Source organism: Cryptotermes secundus, unplaced genomic scaffold (assembly GCF_002891405.2).
Source record: "Cryptotermes secundus unplaced genomic scaffold, Csec_1.0 scaffold839, whole genome shotgun sequence".
NCBI classification, from domain to species: Eukaryota; Metazoa; Arthropoda; class Insecta; order Blattodea; family Kalotermitidae; genus Cryptotermes; species Cryptotermes secundus.
In genome coordinates this window covers 33259-57296 of record NW_019720576.1, presented here as the reverse complement: position 1 = coordinate 57296, position 24038 = coordinate 33259, and the positions used below count along the sequence as shown (strand labels likewise).

The window sequence follows — 24038 nt, the reverse complement described above, 5'->3', positions numbered from 1 at the left end:
TCAGCTCGTCCAGAAATACCCTGCTTGTGGAGTTCCCTTCGTACTGTTTTGGTGCTGACATTCAGTTCAGCAGTCACTTTTGCAGCTGTAGTCTTCTTATTTTTCGTCACAATCCTATGCAATGTTCGTCTGTCTCGATCATTCAACACACATTTCCGTCCACGCTGGTGTTTATCGGATGCGGTTTTTCCAGTCCTCCTGTATGAGGTCATAATCTTGGATACTGTGCCTCGCGAAACACCAAAACCTTCGCTACCTTGGTTACGGAAGCACCCACCATATGGGCCCCAACAATTTGCCCGCGTTCGAGTTCTCTTAGCTCTGACGTGATGCACTAAAAAGTGCACAGAACACTGTCTCGACAACAAATGAAGCTTGCAACGTATTGCGGAGGTTGCACAGGTAGTGCTATTGCGCAGATAAGACAGCGTCACCTACAAACGTCGCTAAAATAAACACTTCAATTCGGGCATACATCTCACGAGGTGTTTCCATATTTTTGTCCCTCCCCTGTAGTTTCGTTGGGAATACCATTTCTATTGTCACGATTTATTTGGGTTGTGTATGACTTATAAGATGGGTTTGGGGTTGAACGATTGACCTTATACATTCACAACCAGGGACTACAGGCAATACAGCGCTATCGCTGATCTACACACCTTGCAGTTCACCGTTACTAGTCGTATCCCAGCAACGGATTTATCACAGTCTCACTGTAACTTCAAATAACACATAATTCCTATCTTTCCATTTCTTCAGAATCATCTTAAACTGTCATCTCCAGAACTCGACCAATTTCTTGACAACAACTCATTGCTGAGTCTGAGTCTGAGTCACGTTGCAACTGACGGTCAGTCAGTCTGTCTGTCTTGGTGTCGAGCCCCAGCTGGGGCTCATGACCAGATATTTCTTTTGAATGAAAGTTACTGCTTGTCCATGTGTAGCGTCCTCTCTGACGAGAGGTCGGGTCTGTCATTTGTCAGTCAGTCTGAAGTACTAAGTCCACTGTCTGTATTTACACATATTTATAATACACTTCAACTCATTGCTCCCTTGGAACTTCTTGTTATATAGCCTCGGGGCGGACTCCGAGGAAAACACCGTCTTCTATTGTCCCTTATTGTTTTAGGCGTGTGTACTGATCCGTTGCCTAGCAATAGACGTCCTATTGTTGTGCACGTTGGCTCCCGCTGTAATATGTTTACCGAGTCGTTGTCTAGCAATGGGTCTTTACGTCACACCATGATAGGCTATGTGTGTAATAATATTGCAACCCTACAGTCTGCACTCGCATTTGACTCTCCTCAGCCAGTGAAAGATCTTTTTCAGTATCCTCACTTCCCTCTTTCTTTTTTACTTGACGAAGTTGTTACCCAGCATTGTCGAAATTTACACTAATAATGCGCTTCTTCACTGTACTATAACAATCTACAACTGCACGTTGCATTCCTACAGCCAAATGTTGATCTGGGCGCCATCTTGCAGCAGGTTCTTACACTCAAATCAGTGTTGAGATGCTCTCATTATGGGGAAAGCTTTACTGACGTAACATGCATGATTCTTTATGCTTGAGGCACTCGTGGAGTAGCGATCTCGTGCCTGAGCTAACACAAGAGAATCGAAGGATAGGTCTGGGCCCGGAATTACGTGGTGTTTCTAACATGGCCGGAGAACGGTGATTTCCTGTTCAAGGCAATTACAGGCTGGACAGAAGGTAGTAACAGGACTGGAAGGTGAGGGAAGGGGTGTTGTGGACCGGAGATTAAAGTGTGGCTCCATCAACTGACAACAACAACTAAATGAAACAAGTTAATCACATCGGAAATGTCTCACTATATTGTTACTTGCGTGACACGTATTACACGTACTTCTTCGTCAGAATCCTTTCAAGTCTATCCAACGTATTACACGGTTAAGTTTCTAGAATTACTGGGTTGAATCACCCCAAGGTCCATCAGCATTCTCGCTCCTGATAACAAATTTCAGACCTGCCTGAGGCATTGTTCAGAAAACACAAGGTGTTCTTAAACAGATCATTAGACCATCAGTCTACCTGATCTCCCTTGCGGCGAGGGCTTTATATCGTTTTTGCACCTCCATCTACTTCATGAATATGTGGATCTGTACATGCACTCCCCCATACGTCTTCATGACGTAGAGCTTAATTGACTGAGCACAGGGATAGTTACACATTTACCGCCTCCCGGTAAGTAAGAATATGAGGTGACACGTTCCTTGAACGGACCATAAAAGCCCCGTACAAAGGATAATGCACCTAAAACCCGTTCCTCCAAATTGTGGTCCAGCGGTAACAACACGAAACCTGACCCTCCGGCACCAATCAGGCTATAGGACTCCTTATAAGGATCCTCACAACATGTCATCACGGTTTGCAGGCGTTCCTACAATTCCTGTCAGTCGGGTACTGGGACGGTGTCTGAGATAGTCACTTTGGCTCCTTCACGCAGAGGAAGCGGTGTTTTCTATGGCGTTCGTATATATCCACCGCTGGGCAACGGATGTGTTTTCTATGGTTCCGCCTCGAGACTACATAAGTAGTCCAAACTGACTGACTGACCGTCAGTCGCAATGTGACTTTGACTTTGAACAGAAGTCACGAGAACGAGAATGGAGGGTGTCCTCGCCAGTCAAGTAAGAAAGGTTCGGCTGAAGGCTGTTCGTGAGTTGCGGTAAATGAGTGTGATTATGAAAGATTGTACCAGAAAGTGTTAATAAATCCAATCATCCAATCCAAAATCCGTTATTATTGGTCACGAAGCCATGAACTCGCGGCAATGTAAAATTGAATTTGATAAAGTTTAACATTAAGGCGTCTATATTAAACTTTCTCTGGCTAAATTAACTTGGCGCGTTTCGGCTCAGAAAGTCGTTTCTTTATAAGAAGCTCAAGTCAGGGATACCGGTTTCTTTTCGGAACGATTCAACAAGNCACGGTGCCAAATCCCAGAAGACTGCTTTCTTCATAGTCACCGCCGTGAAAGCCTCAAATCTTACGATTCAACAAGATGTTAGTGCATCTGGGTTGTATTCTTTCTTTCTTTCGTCTTTATTTATCTTCGTATTTACTTCCTCTTCCATTTCTTCACTCATTTTTCTCTGTATCTCTCTGTTAAAACATTCTGAAAAATTTATCTCACAGCGTTCAGCTGTTGAATAATTTTGAGGCCTTCCATTTCATTCGCCTTATCCTAAACTTGACATGTACCAGTGTGTATCGTTACAAACCAAAATATATGGACACACGATGCTGGGCGCCGGTCGGCACTTGGAGGTACTAGCAACATGGCGCAGCAAAGGCCATGTCATGACGTCTCATAAGTATTCAAGTATTACAGCACTGAAACAATTGCGAAGCAAAGTCAGTGGTATTGATTAGTCCTTCAGTGTTGACGTGATGCAACACTCACTGCAGGCTCGACACGTCAGCAAGCTGCAATTCCGACATATAGATCCAGTTTTGATATACATTAAGGGTACTGCAAGCCGCGCCATAGCTGAGCGGTCAGTCGTTGGCTTCCCACCGAGGCGGCCCGGGTTCGATCCCGGGTCTGGTAAAGTGGGATTTGTGGTGGACAAAGTGGCGCTGGGGCAGGTTTTCTCCATGTACTTCGGTTTCCCCTGCCAATTTCATTCCACCAATTGCTCCACAATCACCCTCACCTATCATCTGGGGCTGGTACAATAGGCCAGAAGTGGTTGCAGTACAGGGGACTTAGTCCCACCCCACTAGCAATAACAAAAAGGGTACTGCAGTTCAAACAGTAATGTGACAGGATAGAGGGAAGGGGGATGTTGAACATAACTTTTATTCAAGTTAGACTCATTTTTCGGATTTATGTTTCTGCTTTCGGTCAGGATCAGCCCATATACCGGTAATGCATATTTGTTCCACACACAACTGTTGCCACAAACTGCATCTCATATGTTTATACTGCTCTGATAAATCTTAAGGCCGATCGCGGTGGCCGCGAGGTCCTGGGTTCAAATCGCACTCGAGGAATGAATGTCTATGTGCGTTTTGGCTGGAACACACACAGCGACATCGGTCGTACGACGTCCGAACGGTTCATGTCGCATCAAGCAGTAGAATATAAAGTGTAGTCTTAGCAGTCATACGTGACGACATACGGCATCTACCGTACGGCAGTCGGAGAGCAAAGAAATGTATTTGGTCGCTCTAGTGTGAAAAGGAGGTCCTTCATGTTTGGAGAGGTGAAGACTGGTTGTATCTTGTACAGCCTGCACTAGTTGCTGTTTCATTGTAAGAAATCTGATCGTGATGTTGGCATTGTACAATATATAATCATGAGTGCTATCGTGTATTGTGTCTCAAATATACGTTGTAACTTATATCTGTGGTGCACGCTTTATGGTTAGAACTGTAATGCACGTGGGTGTCTGTTTAAACCACGAAAATAGAATTAGATTTACTGCAACGTGTTTAAATTGTAGTTTCTCTGCCAATGTCAGCTTCGGAAGTTGTAAACATTTCTTGGGTTAAAATTTCATCTTGCGGAATCCTTCTAAGGAGGGATTTTTGTGCTGAAAATTTGTATGGGCACTTTGCATAAAATCCATAGAGGAAAACATGAGAAGTCGTGGCTCTCCTTCAGTTCGCATGTTTAAAGTCCGAAGTATTCTCGGATATTAAATAAATCCGCAAATTAGGGGGAAAAAATCTTGGGAAACTGATTTTTTTTTGCACCAAAGAGTGTAAGTTTGATTTGGGGTTCTCACGGGAGCCGGAATAGCTCAGTCGGTATAGTGACAGACTGGAGGACCGGAGTTCTGTTCCTGGTAGGGGAAAGAGATTTATTTCTACTCCACGTTGTCCGGAATGGTTCTGGACCCATCCAGCCCCATATCCAATTTTCACCGTGGACTCTTTCCCTGGAGTTAAAGCGGCTGGAGCGTGAAATGGTTATTCACATCCATCCAGAGCCCAGGTCAAGAATGTTGGGTTATACGTCTACCCTCCCATGTATTTTTATGATGTCGAGCTTAATTCATTGAGCACAGGAACAGATTTGCCTTTTCAGGAAAGGAGGTTCTGACAGCGTTTGCTATGAAGAGTTCTGGCTTGTGGGAAGTAACTCATTGATGATTTTCGCCCGACTACACGGCGTTACGTCCCAGAGGACAGTACTGTGCCTGTAACTCCGAGGTCCGCGGTTCATGCAGCACCTCAAATCGAACATCATTCATTTACTGAAAGTACTGAGCCAACATAAGGTACACATCTCAGTGTCACCTGTAACTGTCGTTTGAAACAATTTCCTGTTAAGCTAAGTATGTAGAAGTCTAATGTGTTGCGTTACAACTACACATTTGCCTATGCAGCAAGTGAATATCAAGGCCGTAGCTCAGGCGGTTAGTTGCCGGCTTCCCATCGCGGCGGCCCAGGTTCGAGCCTAGGTCAAGTCATATGGGATTTGTGGTGGACAAAGTGGCGCTGGAGGAGGTTTTCCCCGAGTACTTCGGTTTTCCCTACCAATGCATACCCACCGACTGCTCCACACTCATCATCATCATCCGGGGCTCGTACAATAGGCCGATTAGTGCCCGATGTACCAGGTGGACTCAGTCCCACCCCAAGAACGTAAAAACGTAAAGGTAAAGTTGTCCCTGTGTTTAACTAATTAAGCACTACGCCTAAAAGCGTATGGGGGGTGGATATATAGATCCACATTTCTTGACCTCGGCACTAGTTGGAGGTGGTCAGCTTCACACCCCGGCAGCTTTATCCCCGGAAAGAGCCCCCGGTACCCAATGGATAGGAAGCTGGGTGGGCCGCAGAGGAACTAAAAAAAGAAAACCCAGGCTAAAGATATGCAGAATCGAAATGAATTCATTTCGAAAACACGTGTACTCCATTGGAATACATGCCTTCCGTTGGACCTGCAATGCAGACAGACTGTCGTCAGGACGCTTGGTCTGCAACGAAGTCCAGACCTTCATTGCTAAGCGCCATTATTAGATCTACAGTTCTGTTTTATTGCGTGTGTCCCATCTGTTCTCTCATACCGCTGTTTATTCATCTGTTTGAACCGTGTGTGTGAACAGATGGCGGTGCTTGCGTAGTGGCATGCATGGTATTGAGCTGTACCCCCGGAAATGCAGAGTCAGAGGAGAGCATGGAACTGGCCCAATTCAGGCATAAAACGAACCTGCAAAGAGGGACAGTAGAGTCAAAGTAACTGCACACTACGGGTATATCGCTCAGCTATTGAGTGCAGGAGAGAGACTGCTGATGTTACAATGCTTGAAGGTATTGTCCCTGTGCTTAACTAGTTAAGCACTACGTCATGAAGGCGTATGGGGGAGTGGATGAATAGGTCCACATTTTCTTGACATCCGCACTTGTTGAAGGTGCGCGGTTAGCTTCACGCTCCGGCCGTTTTACCCGGGGGAACCCCGGTACCAATGGGAATAGGAGGTTAGGTGGACCACAGAACCGGTCGGGACGACTTGGAGAAAAGACAATTCTTGACCCAACCGGGACTCCAACTCCGACCCCTCGGCCGTCCAGCCTGTAGCCAGTCGCTACACCGACAGCGCTATCCCGGCTCTCGAGCAATATTTCCTTTATTCCACCCTAAATGGGCAGAGAGACACGGTATGGCGCACTACACCAATTTTTGTCGAGCTCTGTCTATTTTGATTGAGTTCGAACGAATTCAAGCCATTTGACCTATGGGCTCACACACTGTAATGCAACTTGAAAGCAGAACTGTTATTATATGAGAGCTCTCGTGTGTGTCATTGACCATAATTCATTTTACAGGCCACAAGAAAAGTATAAATGAACTTACATTTCAATAGGCCGCGCCATAGCTCAAGCGGTTAGTCGCTGGCTTCCCAGCGCGGCGGCCCGGGGTCGATCCCGGGTCTAGTAAAGTGGGATTTGTGGTGGACAAAGTGGCCCTGGGGCGGGTTTTCTCAGAATACTTCGATTTCCCCCCCCCCAATCTTCATTCCACCAAATTCTCCACCATAATCACCCAGGGCAGGCTACAATAGGCCAATCAGTGGCAGCCGTGCCGAGCGGACCCAGTTGGACTCCACCCCCCACTAAGCGAATTTAAAAAAAAATTACATTTATATATTTTAAATTCCATCACGGTGTTTGAAGAAACTTTTATCAGCTATACGAGTGGTGTGTTAAGGCATATAACGCTGATTCAAGTTAAAAGCATCTCGGGTGAAGGGTACAATAAAAATCGTCCGTGTACCATTTCGAATTATTTTGTAAATGTTTGCGAAACTCGACAAAAGGCATTTATTTTCTATGAGTGCTGCTCGTGTGTGCCACGTTATGCAGACCGCTTCTGGGGCCCAGCCAGTCTCCTTTCCGATGTATACCAGGAGCTATTTCCCCAAGGTTAGAGCGGCCGGCGTGTGAAGCTGACCACTCGCCTCCAACAAGCACCGAGGTTCAGAGAATGTGGGTCTGTACATCCATTCCTTTATGAAGTAGTGCTTAATTAGTTAAGCACAGAGAGAACTTTAACTTGACCTTCACTACTCTGTGTGCGTCTAATGTTCTGAAACTAGCAGCACCGGTAAAATTACTTGTATCGAATCTATGATTACTTATATGAGTGGTTCTGTGCCAAACAGTTCTCGCAATTCAGTTTGTTTTATAGATTCTGAAGGGTTCTGACGGTGATGGATGTCATACAGAATTACTGGGGTATTGGACTTTTCCCATCGTCCGGAATTTTAGGTACTAGGAAACACGACGTCCCGGAAACTGGATGTGCCTGCGTCTTCAGGTGAGAAAGGAAGACACCTACTCAGTTCTGCCCTTTAGAAAGAGATAATCTCAGTCACTGGACAACTCCTGTCAGATTTACCCAGCTATTTCAACATGTAGGACTAGGCTAGTTCAGTTCTATCCTAGTTCCACGCGCGTGCGTGCTCTATCACAATTTTTAATTTGTGGATTCTTGTTACGCCCGCTGAACTAGCCTAGTCCTACATGCTACTGCGCACACCGTCTCTCTTGATCAACGGATGTTTTCTAATTAATTTAGCAATTGACTGGTTCTTAGGTTGTACAGTGTCGATGCTTCAATAGGCGTGCTTGTATAATGTGGAAGGGGACCGCACAATCACAGAAGTTGCTAAGGATTTGGAAGGAGGTGGTCTTGTCCTATTGCAGTGGCCTCATACCTTGGCATTTGCTTTGAGAGACTCGGGAAATTTGATTTGGTTCTATTATAGTGCTCTATATTCTAAAGTTTATGTTCTAAATTTTGACAGAGTCTTTTTAAACCACACTTGTAAACAAACTAATTATAATAATTTATAAATATTTTAATGTATTCATGCACATCGCTGTAGTTAAAGGCTCAGATTGTACATTCATGGCATGCATGTACGTATTGATATTGACCAAACACATTGTAATAGTAGTTTCCGCCTGTATTGATATAGCCTCCTGAAGATGGTCTCTCAGACCGAAACATGTCAAGGATGAAAGATTAAAATACATTTCAGTCACACTGGACGGAGTTGATACCCTTTTATAATGACTCAGGAAAATTATCAAATATCCTCATTGATCCAGCCGAGATTCGAAGCAACTATCTCATGATATCAAATCCGTACTGTCATGGCTTCACCATCATACAGAGTCCATTCAAATGTAACTAATTCCACGGAACTCAGTTGTTTTTGAGAATCTAGCATTTCGTCAGCTAACCAAGACGCACCCATATTTTTTGGAGCCCGAAGTTTTATTACCATGTTCACAAGAACCCGTCACTAGTCCCTATTCTAAGCCAGATTAATCCAGCTCACAACCTCCCGTCCTATTTTCAAGATCCGTTTTAATATTATAGTTTCACCTACTCTCATGTCTTCCCAGCCGTATTTTTCCTTCAGGGTTTCCTACAAAAATTGACATGAACTTGAACTGTTCGGCCTTGTGCCTAATCTTCTTAGCCACTCGCCACTCGCCAGTTACAAGCCCTGCCACTTCCATCTCCCTTGGCGTGACCGCTCTAATAACATACGGCGAGCAGCACAAATTATGAAGCTGCTCGTATGCAATCTATTCCTTGCAGTGAAGCCCGTAAATGATTCCTCCCTAATGACGATGCAGATGATGGGCCATGTTGTGTCAAGATTAACGAGCAGAGCGGCAGAGCCAATTAATCTCCCACTCTCTTAGCTAGTCTCGTATTAATTGGTACAGTCTGTTACTCATAGCTTTCAAACCTGATACGCAGACACACGGGCAATGCTTTGCGAACAGCTCTTTCAGAAGTGGGATTAACTTCTTGCTTGGCCGCGCCATAGCTCAAGCGGGTAGTCACTGGCTTCCCACCGCGCCGGCCCGGGTTCAAACCCGGGTCTGGTAAAGTGGGATTTGTGGTGGACAAAGTGGCGCTGGGGTAGGTTTCTCCGAGTACTTCGGTTTCCCCTGCCAGTCTTCATTCGACCAAATTCTCCATCATCATAATCACCCGGGGCATGTACAATAGGCCAATCAGAGGTCACCGTGCCGAGTGGACCAAATTGGACTTCACCCCCCCCACTATGCGAACTTCTTGCTTTCATCTGTTTCATCATATTTATGAATGGCACTATTCATCATGCAGCCAGTAAAACAGTAGAGACAGAAACACAAAGTGATCTCTCTGTTTAAGCAATTAAGACGTAAGGCGAATGGAGGTACAGCTCCACCGTTATTGATCTCAGCGCTAGATTGCGGTGAGTGGTCAGCTTCACGGCCCTGTCGCTTTACCTTCAGGGGCAAACCCCTATATACCGATCGGATAGGAGGCCGGGTGGACCTCAGAGCCGGTCCGGATGCTGTGGAGAGGAGGAAAGTCCCTTGCCCCTGCAGGGAATCGAAGTCCGGTCGTCCAACACGTAGCCCGTCGCTATGCCGTCTCCCCGTTTAGAGTGTTACAGGTGAAAATTATATGTAAAAGTCTAGTTGTTACCGTGACTAAGTAGTTCTCCATGCATGTGTACAGGGAAAGCACAATTAAAGCTTCATGCTTTCCTAATCTCAGCCGTAGATGTGGCCGGGTGGAAACATCGCGCTCCGGCCGCTGTAACCCTAGGGTCAGAGCACAGAGTAACAACTGGACAGGGAACTGGGTCGGACCTGATGAAGAGTAGAACATCGGATATTCAGTCTACAGCAGGTCACTTTACAGACTGAGCCAGCTATAACCAATTGCATGGCACAGGACCTCATTCGTAAATTAATAGTTTCATTCTCAATAAATCTCCTCTTTCATCGCATGAGCAGGCCAGTCGAAGTGCACACAAAAGCTCGCCGTTACAACCTCTGCAGTACTGACACAGTCCGTATCTTTACATTTAATTTTCGTAATTTCGTATTAAAATTATTTTCCTGTCTAAATGGAAGTCCTGAAAGTGGACCTTCCCTTCAAAATTTCCCGCTGTTAACATTTTCTACGCATTTTTTAATTCACTCGTCGCGTTGTCACCTTTCCAAAACGCACGTAAAGCAACACTGGAAGAAATTCTATGTTTGTAAACTGTACAGCGTATCCATGGCAACGAAGTGTGTCGTCAGCAAGTTATCAGATAAGCGTCTCTGACGTCACTCCGCTTTTGTCATGAGACGACCAAAAATAGTGCGTCATTGAGCTCTTTTTCAAAGCAGCAATGTTCTTGTCGGTAACTTCGCACTAGCACGGTGTAGCAGTGCGTTACAGATTCGTCAGGACCTTGCAAACAGGGCACTGCTAGAGCATCCTTCTGCTGAAGTTGCCTCGCGCCCCCCCCCCCCCCACGGAAGGGCTACGGCCATCTCGGCACTTCTTACCCCATTTAGCATTCCATCAGTTACAGAGGTTATTCACAATCAAAAATAACGAAAGCTATCCCTGTAAGAGGCCCTGAAGGCCCATAGGGTTGTGAGACGTCGAGGCTCCCACATTTTCTAGACAATCGGCTCACAGATGGTGGTAACGGTGTCAGCCTTACGCGCCGGCCGCACTTCACCCCCCAGGACTCATGGTACTCAGTTCTGTTAGAGGTTGAGTCAACCCCAGGACCATAGTGCGGCTGGAAGGATTAAGTCAACTGAAAATTCAGTGACCTAAAGGGGAATCGAACCCGCAACCCTCCGGCTTGTAGCACAGCGCCTCAACCAACTACATAATATAGAATAACTGGGCAGCGACTTGCGTCGGACATAAACACGACAATGACCTATTTTAAGTTTCCTGTTCATTTAATTGGACCGCCTCTATGGTCAAGTGGTCAGAATTCCTGACTACAGATCCAGAGGTCCCGGGTTCGATTCCCGGCGCCACCAGATTTTCTGAGAAGAAGTGGGTCGGGAACGGGGTCCAACTCAGCCTCGTGAGGATAATTGAGGAGCTACTTGAATGGAAAAGTAGCGGCTCCGGTCTACAAAACCGAAATTAACGGCCATGGGAATCCGTTGCACTGAGTACGCGACATCCTCTATCCGGTAAAGTTGGCACTAACTTCTCCGACAAGCGGCGGTCGCTTGGTCGGTATAGTTCGCTTGCGGACTAAAGCCACGGAGTTCTTTGTTCATTTAATTGTCGGCAGAGCCACGGACCAGGGACAGGTCCCTGCAGCCTCCTATTCGACGAGTGGCGGCCGGGGCGTCAAACTCACCACTCAGCTCCATCTGATACGAATCCTGTGAATGGTGGCGCTATGCATCCGTTTCCCCATACGTCTTCAAGACGTGATGCGTAATTGGTTAAGCACAGGGGCAAATTTATCTTTTCCTTTTCCATGTAATTATTTTGTGTTAAAGGTAAGGTAAAAGGTAAAGTTCCTGTGCTTAACTAATTAATCGGCATGTCATGATGACATGTGGGGGTGGAGGTATAGATCCACATTCTCTTGACCTCGGCACTAGCTGTAAGTGAGTGGTCAGCTTCACGCCCCGGCCGCTTTACACCCGTTACCCATTGGATAGGAGGTTGGGTGGGACCCAGAGCCGGTCTGAACGACGTGGGGAAGAGAAAATTCTTGACTCTACCGGGACTCGAACTCAGACCCGTCGGTCATCCAGTCCGTAGCCAGTCGCTATACCGACTGCGCTATCCCGGCACATTATTATCGTCTGTTTGATTACTTATGTGTTTTATGTAACAGTGCTGTCAGTAGCTGAGGGTGCATATTGTCAAGTGGTGGGGTGATTAGTGAACAGTGCATTGGAAACTGTGGGAGGGAGCGAGGGTTGCCTAACTAGATGTTATCTTACGGGCATGTATCTCGAGGCTGAGCGTATCCGAGAAAACCCTCAGTCAGAATATTCGGTCTCCTGGTCTCTGTTTGAATCCGGCAAGTACCGAATTGTAGCAGAAGTGATAACCGCGATGCTTCGCGTGCTTTATACTTATTTGTTTGCCTGGAGGCACTCAGGATAAACAGAGAAGCCTCAGATTATAATTTACCATATGAAGGCAGAGATTCGAACCCGGTACTGTTCGAAAGTAAGACACAATCAAAATACCTACTCAGCTAACTCCATGTATCAGAGACCTTGAGAAGGCACCAGTTGCTCAATTACTCAAGAATTTTCCAGTATTCTATGGAACTTAATATTTCATTAGCGTTTTCACAAGAGCCCGTCACTGGTGCCTATCCTGAACCAAATTGATCCAGTCCATACCACCCTATCCTGTTTCTCTAAGATCCACTTTAATACTAGCCTCCCACCTATGTCTAGTTCTTTATAATGGCTTTTCCACCAAAACACTATATGCATTCCTTTTCTCTCCCATGAGTGCTAAATGCCCTGCCAATCTCATCTTCCTTAACGTATTCATTATAATTAAATCGGCCAAGAGCCCAAGTTATAAAGCTCCTGTAAGCTGACAGCCCAGAGATCTTAAGGATCCTTGGATTTCTGGTGCCAAGAGATTTCTCTCTATTCCGTAGTGTCCAGATTGGCGCTGGGGCCCTCCCAGCCTCCTATACTCGTACAAGTACCGGGGGCTCTTTCCCAGAGGGTAAAGCGGCCGGGGCGTGAAGGTAACCACTTTCTTCCAGCTAGTGCCGAGGTTAATAATGGTGATGCAATATCCCACCTCCCCCACACGTCTTCATGGCGTGATGCTTAATTAATTTAGCAGCGACAACTTAAAAACGTAAAGCTACCCCTGTAACAGGCCGTGGATGTCTATGGGGTTATGAGAGGTCGAGGCTCCCACAGTTTCTAGACAGTTGGCTCACAGATGGCAGTAAGGTTGTCAGGCTTACGCGCCGGCCCCCTTTTACCTCCAGGAAGATTTCTGGTACTGTTGGAGGCTAAGTCGACCCCAGGGCCATAGTGCGGCTGGAAAGACTAGGTCAACTGAAAAATTTCCACCTCATTGGGACTCGAACCCGCGACTTTCCGGCTTGTAGCATAGTGCCTCAACCAACTACGCTACCGCGTGCCCCCCCTGGTGTTCCAGACGCACTATGGCCGTGGCGTGGGCTCAGCCTCTTAACAGAAAGAAGCACCAGGAATCTTCCTGCAGGTAAATCACGATTTCGCTAAATATGTAAGCTATCGCCATTGTTTTCGTCAATGGTTCAGACTGCAATGCCGACTGAAGCATAGGTACCTCTATCACTGCAGTCTGGCAGACCTTCATGTAACTTGAACCACAAATTTCTGTTACGGACAGACTGAGGGCATCCGAGCAAACCTACACATAAAGTTACGGAGTATACGAAAACACTTTCACACTCCGATAACATCGCTTGGGAGACCAAGGCATAGATTAGAGGATAATATTAAAATAACTACACTGAAGTGAAGAGTATGTGTCAACCGGATTCGTCTCTCATTGAAGAAAGTTCAGTAATGGTCAAAATTATGAGAATGGCAATGATGTTCCGGTATATTTATGGCTTTGGCTAGGCCGTATTGAACGGTGGTCTGATATTGAATTAAAAATTGGAAGAAAATGGACATAAAGTGTCTTAAAGTACTGTTGTAGTAATAATCTGTAGGATCTGAGAAAAACCATGGAAGTTCTCGGGTAGCTGGTCACCATGCCAGTAATCGAAACCAGGACGTCTGAGATATGAATAAAAAATACCGACCTCTAAAGCAGGCCTATTGTTCAGCATGATAGGATCACAGACTTCATCAACTGGCGTGTCTCGAGAAAAGGCACTGAAATTAGTCGCCGGCATGCGTACTGAATTTTCAAAGTCAAAGTCACGTTGCGATGACTGCCCGTAAGTCAGTCTCGATTCCTGAAATGAAACCTATTTGTAAAATTGGATATTATTTTGTATCGTTTGCTGAAGTATTTCTTCTTATCCCATTTTTTTTTTTTTAATTTTGCAAAGATATTTTAGATATTCTTTTTCAATGTATATGAGTTACATCACTGGGCAGAACTCATTCAGGAGTCAGGTGTATATTTACTGCAGATTCTGTACAATGAACGTGTGGGCAGGGAAACAGTTTTGCAAATAGATATGTCATCATAAGAAACATGTCAGCCATCATTCATAAAAATATTTCTCTCTGAAACTTTCGACAGAAGAGTGAATTTTTCTTTCGATTACAAGGACAATTTTTTTTAATTCGCATAGTGGGGGGTGGGGGGGTGGAGTCCAGGTGGGTCCACTCGACACGTCGGCCACTGAATGATCTATTGTACCTGCACCGGGTGATTATGGTGATGGAGAATACAAATACAGATTCTTACTTATAAAACCTATTCCAAATTGCGGACGAATCTTCAAGAATTTTTAAATTTTTCTTGGGCAGGTGAACAGATCTGACTGGGTCTGACCATCACTTTTTCTCTCTCTCTCACACACACTCGCACACTCACACCCTCACACACACCTTCCCCTTCTGAGGAGAGGGGGCCGGTATTGACGTCCCTCTTACAACACTACCTTATGTAGTTTCGAAAACGAGTCCCGTGGTGCTCTCTGGTGTCGTTGCCGGTAACGAGTAACCTCCCCCGGGCCCCCTCAAGTAATGGCTTCCAGCATCGGATCAATAACACGGCATATGTTAGTCATCTGTTCCTAAACTCTCGTATGATTTGATCAATTCTACATTTATATAGGCGGCCAATTACAGTATCATTTGGTAAAGACACGAAGAAAAAAGGGCAACTGAAACAAGAATCAATATTAAAAATTTCGGACGAAGTAAGAGCCAATAAATGTAATTTTAAACAGTTCATAACTCCTCTGTCCTTGATTTCACAAGTTAAACAATTTATTGGCAGTAAGGGTCTCCAAATCATCTTCACGCCGTTTATTAGTACTTCCCCTTCATTGCTTTTCCCCCTTTGAATTCCATGATTTAACGCAATCTTCGGTTACTTGTCGTTACCTGTTCTACCTGCATGGTATCCCCATGTCTTCCCCTATGTACTAACTGGCCTTAAATATCTCACATGTTCCAGTCCATATTCTCTCTCCATATAGGTCATACAGGATCCTGAGACTCTCATCTGTACCGCATGTCCATGTCTCTGTACCGTACTTTACCAGTGACTTAACAGATATGTTATGTAATTTCACATGTGTAATTCTGCGCTTTATTTCATGAAGGCGTTTGTCAATTGGGGCACGCGGTAGCGTAGTTGGGTGAGGCACTATGCTACAAGCCGGAAGGTCGCGGGTTCAAGTTCCGATGAGGTCATTGGACTTTTTTCAATTGACCTAATCCTTCCAGTCGCAGTATGGCTCTGGGGTCGACTCAGACTCTAACGGAAATGAGTACCAGGAATATTCTTGGGGGTAAAGGGAGGCCGGCGTGTAGGGCTGACAACCTTGCCGCCATCTATGAGCCGATTGTCTAGAAAATGTGGGACCATCAATATTTCACAACGCTATGGGCCTCCACGGCCTGTTAGAGGGATACCTCTACTTACTTACTTTACACTAGGTATTTGTCAATTAATCCAATTAGGCCTATTAGTTTAAATGTTTGCATTTTATTCTTCAAATATTTTTTTTGGAGGCATCATCCCAACTCTACCAGACAGAGTTGAGTAAAACCCCAATACAGGAATTAAAATACCGAAGTGAACAAGAAACGTATATATGAATTACGCAGCTGGGCATAACGCATTCACGAGCTAATACTTTTTGAACATATACATTTACTGCAGATTCTGCAGATTCTGCAGATTATGTATATTGTGCGATTTTTTTTTTGCCATCTGGTTTTACTAATTTTCTCAGTAATTAAATTCGCCTAACCTACTTACGCTTTTCGTTTACTAACGGGAAAAATCTTAGACACTACGTCCTCTATGCCTTTACAGAGCAGTGCTTTCGTTTCATTCTTTCGAGAACGGACATTCTTGCTGTGTATTCCATAAAACACCTCCAAAGTTAACAATCGTGATGCCTGTTCCACAAAACAGTTGTCGTTCTTTTAAACATCGCGTTGTTGGCATGACTGAATGGTTCTTAAGGCCTGTCCACATTACTCGTGCTCGTGCGTCAGAAGCTTACTGCTGCCGGAGCTGACGCAGTGGACGCCCAAACTGGTTTGCATACAAAGCCTTCGCACTTCTTCACAACGGATATCAGCTCCAGATTGATTTTCCGGCAGCAGTAAGCTTCTGATGCACGAGCACGAGTAATGTGGACGGGCCTTTATGATGTTTAACGATGCTGTTCCAACAACATAACTTACGCGTTGGAAGATGAGCACTATATACAGATTTGGACGGCAGTGGTTACTGCAAGGCATTATCCCTGCAGTCGGTTGAGGGGATTAGGGAACCACAGGAAATTCATGCAGGATAAATTGATTGGATGGCTGGATTTATTTGTCCTTCTGTACAATTACAACCAATTATAATCAATGGCTCCAGTCTTTACTGGACTACGATTGTCTTCTCTTCCACTGTGACGAATGCCGAACGAATCACTGTTACACATTGAATTCTCTTACGTCAAAGCCAAGGACAAAGTCACATTGCGTCTGACGGTCAGTCAGTAAGTCTTGGTCTCGAACCCCACTGTTTGACCGTTACGGTGTTGTTTCTGTGGGACGCCTTCTCTGACGAGAGGACGGGTCTGTCTTTTGTATATGCTGCTGGTCCTTGCCAGCGCAGTCTTTCTCGGGTTCGAGTCCTTGGGATTCGCGACCATATTTTACTGTCTCAGACTTGAGACTTCCATTTTCGTCGCCTCCTACGACTCGCAGGGTCACGGTGGAGGTATTCGACCCCATCTCCACACGACCCTTTTAATTTCCAGGCGACCCGAATATAGGTCACCACCTCGGATAGTTCGTTGTCAAGGGAATGTGTGTTTTGGGAACCGTTGCCTAGCAAATGGACTTCCGTTTTTGTTCTTTGCTATTCCAACTTTCAGGCGGTTTTTACCGAACCTTCGCCTAGCAAATGGTCATATTCCTCACAACGCTTATGCGTTGCTTGAATTACCGGTCACTAGGTTCCAGCTGACAAGTCATTTTATTTTCTAGCTCTCTTTAACACAGAAAAGGAGCCAATATCAAAATCCAATGTCCAGTGCAACACTTGAAATAATCTGTGAACACATTAATGTTTTCAAGATAGTCAACCAAGATCCCCACACCGAGCAGGCTAGCGTAGCGGTAACGTTCTAGACTTCTATTCGGGAGGCTCAATTCTCGGCCGAGACCCTTGCTATTCTGAGTGAAACTGCTCGTGGTTTACCTCGATCTCTCCAGCCCCAAACAGTGTCTCGAGTAAGCCACAACTATTTTCTTCCAAATCCTTTCTAATTCATGCATCAGTCTCACCATTTGAACACGAGATGTGACAGAATTGTAACTCCACAATTAATAAAACGTTTATTCTATATCCGTCCTGGCCAACAAAGTTAGTTTCGTTTCAACTTTGCCTCTCTTCTCACTATGCTATACGCCGGAAGGCCGCAGGTTAGATTCCCTGTGAGGTCATTGGATTTTTCAACTGACCTCATCCTTGCAGCCGCACTATGGCCCTGAAGTCGACTGAGGCTCTAACAGAAATGAGTACCAGGAATCTTCCTGGGGACAAAGGGCGGCCGGCGCGTAAGGCTGACAACTTCATCGCCATCTGTGATACAGTAGTCTAAAAAATGCGGAAGTCTTTCCGTCTCACAATCCTATGGGCCTCCATGGATCTTTGCCTCTCTTCTTGGCAAATCAGCTATTGCCGACAGTGTTGGCGGCAGCGCGCTGAGATATTGGAATTTCATTGCAGCTTTTGCAGCTGGATATGGGGTCTGTTGCTGTTTACCCACAGAATGCGAAATTGCGAGCGTGTTGTAATGCGCCTGAGTTTAAGGTACAGTTGTACTCGGTCTGACCCGGCTCGTAAGGAACTGTCGGTTCAGCTTCTCAGTTCTGATGTTCATTTAGAAGTTCCTGTCCAGGTTCTCGTAGGATTTAGTTTTCTGTTTCTGCTTGGTTCAAACCCCTCTGTTAAGTAAACAAAGCTAAAACTGACAGTTCCGGGTTTTTGAAAAAAGTATGCTCAGCTCTGGAGTCACATTGGATGCTGTAAAGCCGTGTGTCTGCACCACTTGGCGCTTGGGCTTAATCGCGTTTAAATTGCTAATTATCTGCCTTATCGATCTATCATATGCCGTAGCCCTTCGGAAACTCGTGGCGAGGAGCCCAGAGCCACTGCCTGTCTCATCACGTGACTCGTCACTGTTATCGCTTCTAACTTCTATAACGATCTGTCACGTGTAATGGGAACATTACAGAGTTCTGGGCTCTGATGCTATGCAGTTAGGTAGAAGTTTACCGCTGTTTCGGGGGAACGTACTAACTTCATCTTCAGGGTTGAAGATTAAGACAAGCAAGTGAGAAGCAAGCAACAAGCAAAGTGAGTCAGTAACCAGATCACACAGCGTCACATCTCAGAAGATAGAACATTTCGCAATCAGTGACATGACCTCAAATCTAACATGAACATAAGCAGTTTATGTAGGCCAGTTCATATATACATATGCGTAGACCTATGTACCTATATATACTCTGAGGCTAATGCGTGGAGCTGCACTCCACTCCCTCATATGTCTTCATGGCATAGATATTAAAGCCAGCGCTGTGATGTTGACCACAGGGTCTCATTCCTGCTACCCGACCAACTTCTCAGCTGTGGGAGATTGTAAGATGAAACAACAATGTTGCTTTTCCGTCAGTGTATGTGTGTGTTTCTGCCAGTTCTGATGTTATGTTTTCATTTAAAAAACTACGGTTTCGGAACTATACATTAGTTTTAACATGCATATGGCTTATATGAACTTAATTATATACTGTGGAGTATAGACCCGTTGCTAAGCGGTGACTGTAAACAGCGCCCGTTGCTGGGTAAAGCCCGCAACACTCACGCACGCATCAGTAGATCAATTGGGTTATGCAACCCGTTTCTTAGCAATGGCTCGGTAAATACGTTCCCACTGAAACGAACATGCACACAACAACAGAAACACTGTGTTTTCTATGTGGTCCGCGTCGAGGAGTTACCTTGAAGACAAATAAATTGACCTAATATCTATATTCCTCTTCTATAGCCTGCGAGTGATCTCAGGAATTGCACTTCAGAGGATTCGATCTGTTAAATACCAATTATCTGATTAATTAATTAGTCATTTTCCGACGACTGCTTCTGTCCGTATAGTTTCGGATGCATCAGTCAATAATCCTATTCGATATTACATAAATTTTCAGTCAAAGAAATCTATCTACCTACCTATCTAATCTTCTCTATCTACCTAATCTAATCTATCTATATATCTATGGGTCTACAGCCTTTGTTGGGCCCTGGCCGCGTTTCAGCTCCTTAATCCTATACACAATCAGTACGACTCCTTGGACGGGGGATCAGCCCGCTGCAAGGCCGCTACCTGCACACAGGACAGCACATACAGAATAAACGCACACAGACATCCATGCCTCGAGTAGGATTCGAACCTACGACCCCAGTGTTTTCGAGCGGACGAAGACTCTTCGTGCCTTTGACTGCGCAGTTACTGATCGGCAGTCATGAAAATACTTTATTAAAAAACCGACCAATCAGTTCGTAGCCTTTCTAATTAATCACATGCAGTCATACTGTCATAAATACCGTAGGTCTATAGTCTGTGCACTAATACTCGTAAAAGGACGCGTCATAGCTCAAGTGGTTAGTCGCTGGCTTCCCACCGAGGCGGCCCGGGTTCGATCCCGGGTCTGGTCAAGTGGAATTTGTGGTGGACAAAGTGGCGCTGGGGCAAGTTCTCTCCGAATACTTCGGTTTCCCCTGCCAATCTTCATTCCACCAATTGCTCCACAATCACCCTCACGTATCACATGGGGCTGGTACAATAGGCCAGAAGTGGCCGCAGTACAAGGGACCCCACTAGCAATAAAACAAAAACAAAAAAAAATTAAATTCTGTGTTGTCATGTCCATCCCAAGAGATTTTTCTCTTCTCCCCTGAGTCCAAACCGACTCTGAAGCCTACCAAGCTCCTCTAAAATGGGTACCGAAAGCTCTCCTCCCAGGGAGAGCGGTGGTGACCACTCACCTCCATCTACTGCCGAGGTCAAGAATTGTAGAGCTATACCTCCACACTCCACACTTCTTCATGGCGTGGTGATTAATTAATTAAGCGCACGGACAACTTTACCTACTTAACTTAACATTAAGTACAAATAACACTTTATTTCCTTCAGGCACTTACCTGGCCCTTTAAGGAGCAAATCTAACGCTGTCTGTCTAGAACTTCCTTTAGCACGGCCTCCCGGAAGTCTGCTAGATGCCTCACCGGCCAGCAGATCTGGTTTTCACACAGAGAGCAACAATGTAGCTGTTTTCTATTGTTTATAATGGCAAGTGCTACATCTAGCGGTGACACCAGATACCATTCACGCGATTCATTAATATAAAATTTCCTTACATCACTGAATTTCAGCTATTATAAATTCCAGCATTCATTGTTCTAAGACAGCAATACGTTTATTTGTGGAATTAACATCTAAACACTGTGAAGTTTAGGTGACTTTGAGGTGTTCTTGACCGAACTGTTGCTAGCAGTACCCATGCTTGTATTTCCAGCAGGCTACTGTCACTGATGAGTTGCCCTAACGCCACCAAGCGTGGAGAGTGATCCTGCCGCGTGGAGCAGATCCTTCCTCGCTTGCGGCCCGGTCCATTCCAAACATTGATCGCTAGCAAGGCCCCCTACACAGCCAGTACGCAGCAGATATAACGTGGGGCGCAATTCAGGTTGCTGCTTTAGTTTAGTCTCATTTAAACATGTGTGTCTCGTAACACCAGGTTTTCTTACGGGATAGGCCCCTTCTCTTCTTCAATCCTACGTTACATTAATGCTTCCTTTACTTACGCCTTCATTCACACACAGAATACTCTCCAACACTCGTCTTCTCTAAAACACAGACTCACCTACATTTAAACAGAAGCTATTATTAACATTAATCATCAATAATTAATTCTTTTCTTAAAATTTACGTTCGTCCGTCAGCCTTCAGTTCCAATTTCCACCTGCATCAACACATGTCAGTAACACCATCCACTTGAGTTACACGTGGGCTTTCTTCACACGTACGAGAAATATCCCACCCTGTTTTTCTAAGATCCAATTTAATATTATCCTCTCACCTATGTTTAGGTCTTCCAAATATTCTCTTTGCTTCTGATTTTCACATCAGAACCCTACGAGAATTCCTGGTATCCCCATGCGTGCAACATGCCCTGCCAATCCCATCCTCCTTTACTTCATTCTAATTATACTTGGCCATGAGTAAAAGTTGTGAAGCTCCTCACGATGTTATTTTATCCGACCTCCTGTCACTTCATCCCTCGTATTGTCCTCTACACCCTGTTCTCAAAAAGCCTCAGCCTAAGGGTGAAGAGACAAAGTTTCACAAACAAAGAAAAGTAAATATTTTTTAAAGTTTGATTTTCATGACTAATAAGCTCATTCTGGGGTTCAAGATTGTCAGATATAACCATAGTTACAGGGAAAGTGGAACATTCTTAGTTTCAAACGAATGTTAATAGGTAGACTACCCAGCAGCGCGTGGTGTCTGTTAATCTGCTCGTTCCCTCTGGGAGGAAGCGAGGGCTTCTCTGGTTGTGCTATGTAAGAGGGTGACAGGCGATCATATTTTTCCTTGCAGGCAGGAATGCAAGCTCATCTAGAAGAGTATGCAGTATATAGATCATTTTACCTCTTCCATTCATTAAGCCAGATTAAAAAATTTGAATTCTAAAGGACTGGTTGGCACTAACAAGAAATCGAGAGTGCGGTAAACTAGACTGTGCTGGAATTTGCTCACTGACGTTAGCAAATCATACACACCTCAGACAGATAGCTTGATTCTAATAATAAAACAGATTTAGACAAAGCGAGCAAAAGACCTGCCAGGATCTTAGGAGTAAACTATAATTTAGGGAAAGAATGAAAATTATGTATGCTGGCTAGTCAGATGTTGTGTTGACAATTGCTAAAATAAAGCCAGTTGGTTATATTGCCCGAATATCTAATTATGGCTGCACGGCATGGAGACAAATAAGATCAATGAACCCAGACAACCGGCCTAGAGCTTTAATTATTCCATTGTGCTCATTTCCTTGGGTTTATACACTGAATTATTTAAACGAGAGATCAAGGGGAAGTAATTAGAAATTAAACGAAATTGGAATTAAATTTAATGTTCTTAAATTTGGAATGAGGGACGCATGTGTAATATAATTTAAACGAGTGAATAAACAGATGACATTCGTAAGTACAAGTGGACGACAACAAAGCGATAGCTACTACAAACTTCCAATTTGTGTTCCAACATTTTACAGCTTCAGCACGCTGTCCTTATTATACTACATGGATATATCCTTTAAGAAGGAATTTTAAGAATTCTAGCGATAGGAAATGCCCCTTGCCCGCGCCGACGTGTGTGCCCAAAAGTTCGCTGACTCATTTGACTATTATCTGGCGCTATGTAGAAACAATTAATTTGGGGGTTAAAGTGAAAGAAACAAAAGATCTTTCGTTGACGACAGTAAAAAGATTTGACCGAACTTTTTCGTGATGGTTGAACGGCTTTCGTTTCGGAGCCTGTTCGTAATAGGCTAAAACACATCTCCATTATTTTGTATTCTCTGCATTTGCCTTATGGCGTAATTTCTTTGCCTCACAACAGCCCTAATTTTCTGGAAATAAGTTCTTGTTGGGACACATGCTTCTGTCGCTCCTTGTATTGCCATAGTCAGATTTTCCTTAATTTCATGCAGATCGTGATTTCTTACAACTTGAATTTTACTGTCTACTGTTTTGTCTAATTTTGGGTTCACGATCTGTCTGATCTGCTATGTCTGCTAAGTTAAGGTGCCCGATTGGGCCATGGTCCGCATACCCGGCGTTGATAGTCTGAAGTGAAACACCTTTTGACCTGAAGAGTATGCCTAAAAACATAAGATGTACTTTCGGTAGAGCTGTGTCTGATATTAGACAGCCCTTGTGGTCAGAGTTTCTGCCTACAGATCCAGAGGTCCCGGGTTCGATTCCAGGCCCTACCACATTTTCTGAGAAGTAGTGGGTCTGGAACGAGGTCCACTCACCCTCGTGAGGATAACTGAGGAGCTATTTCAAGGAAATGGCGGCTCTGATCTAAAAACCGAGATTAACGGCAGTGGGGATCCGTTGTGCTGACCACGTGACACGCTCTATAGGCAAAAGTTGGCACTAACTTCACCGACAAGCGGCGTTCGCTTGCGAACCACAGGCCACGGAGTTTTTTTCTTGTATCTGATATTTCGAATTCGAAAAGGAACGTGTTGACTCCGAAGAACGGCTTCTGTACAGAGTGAACCACATAACACTGTTGTCTGGAATAACTCCTTTATTATCCATCTCAACAGGAAATGCTTCAGATAAAATTTGCGCGGTTTCTCGTGGGACACATGATGTATAAAAAAGATTATTTTCATCATAAGTCTTTAACGAGATATGAATATCAATGTTTTTTAAATGGAACTTGAATTTTTTCACTCCGATGAAAGTTGTAGAACA

At 44.7% G+C, this 24038-nt stretch overlaps 1 protein-coding gene across 1 annotated transcript in view; it reads right to left on the bottom strand.

Annotated features, from left to right (window-relative positions):
• LOC111869665 (synaptic vesicle glycoprotein 2B) overlaps positions 1 to 21148 on the bottom strand; it is a 65258-nt gene extending 44110 nt beyond the window's left edge. The window contains exon 1 of the mRNA XM_023861353.2: positions 20688 to 21148. The gene's annotated coding sequence lies outside the window, so the exon portion shown is untranslated. The remainder of the gene's footprint in view (positions 1 to 20687) is intronic.
• Positions 21149 to 24038: the final 2890 nt, after the last annotated feature.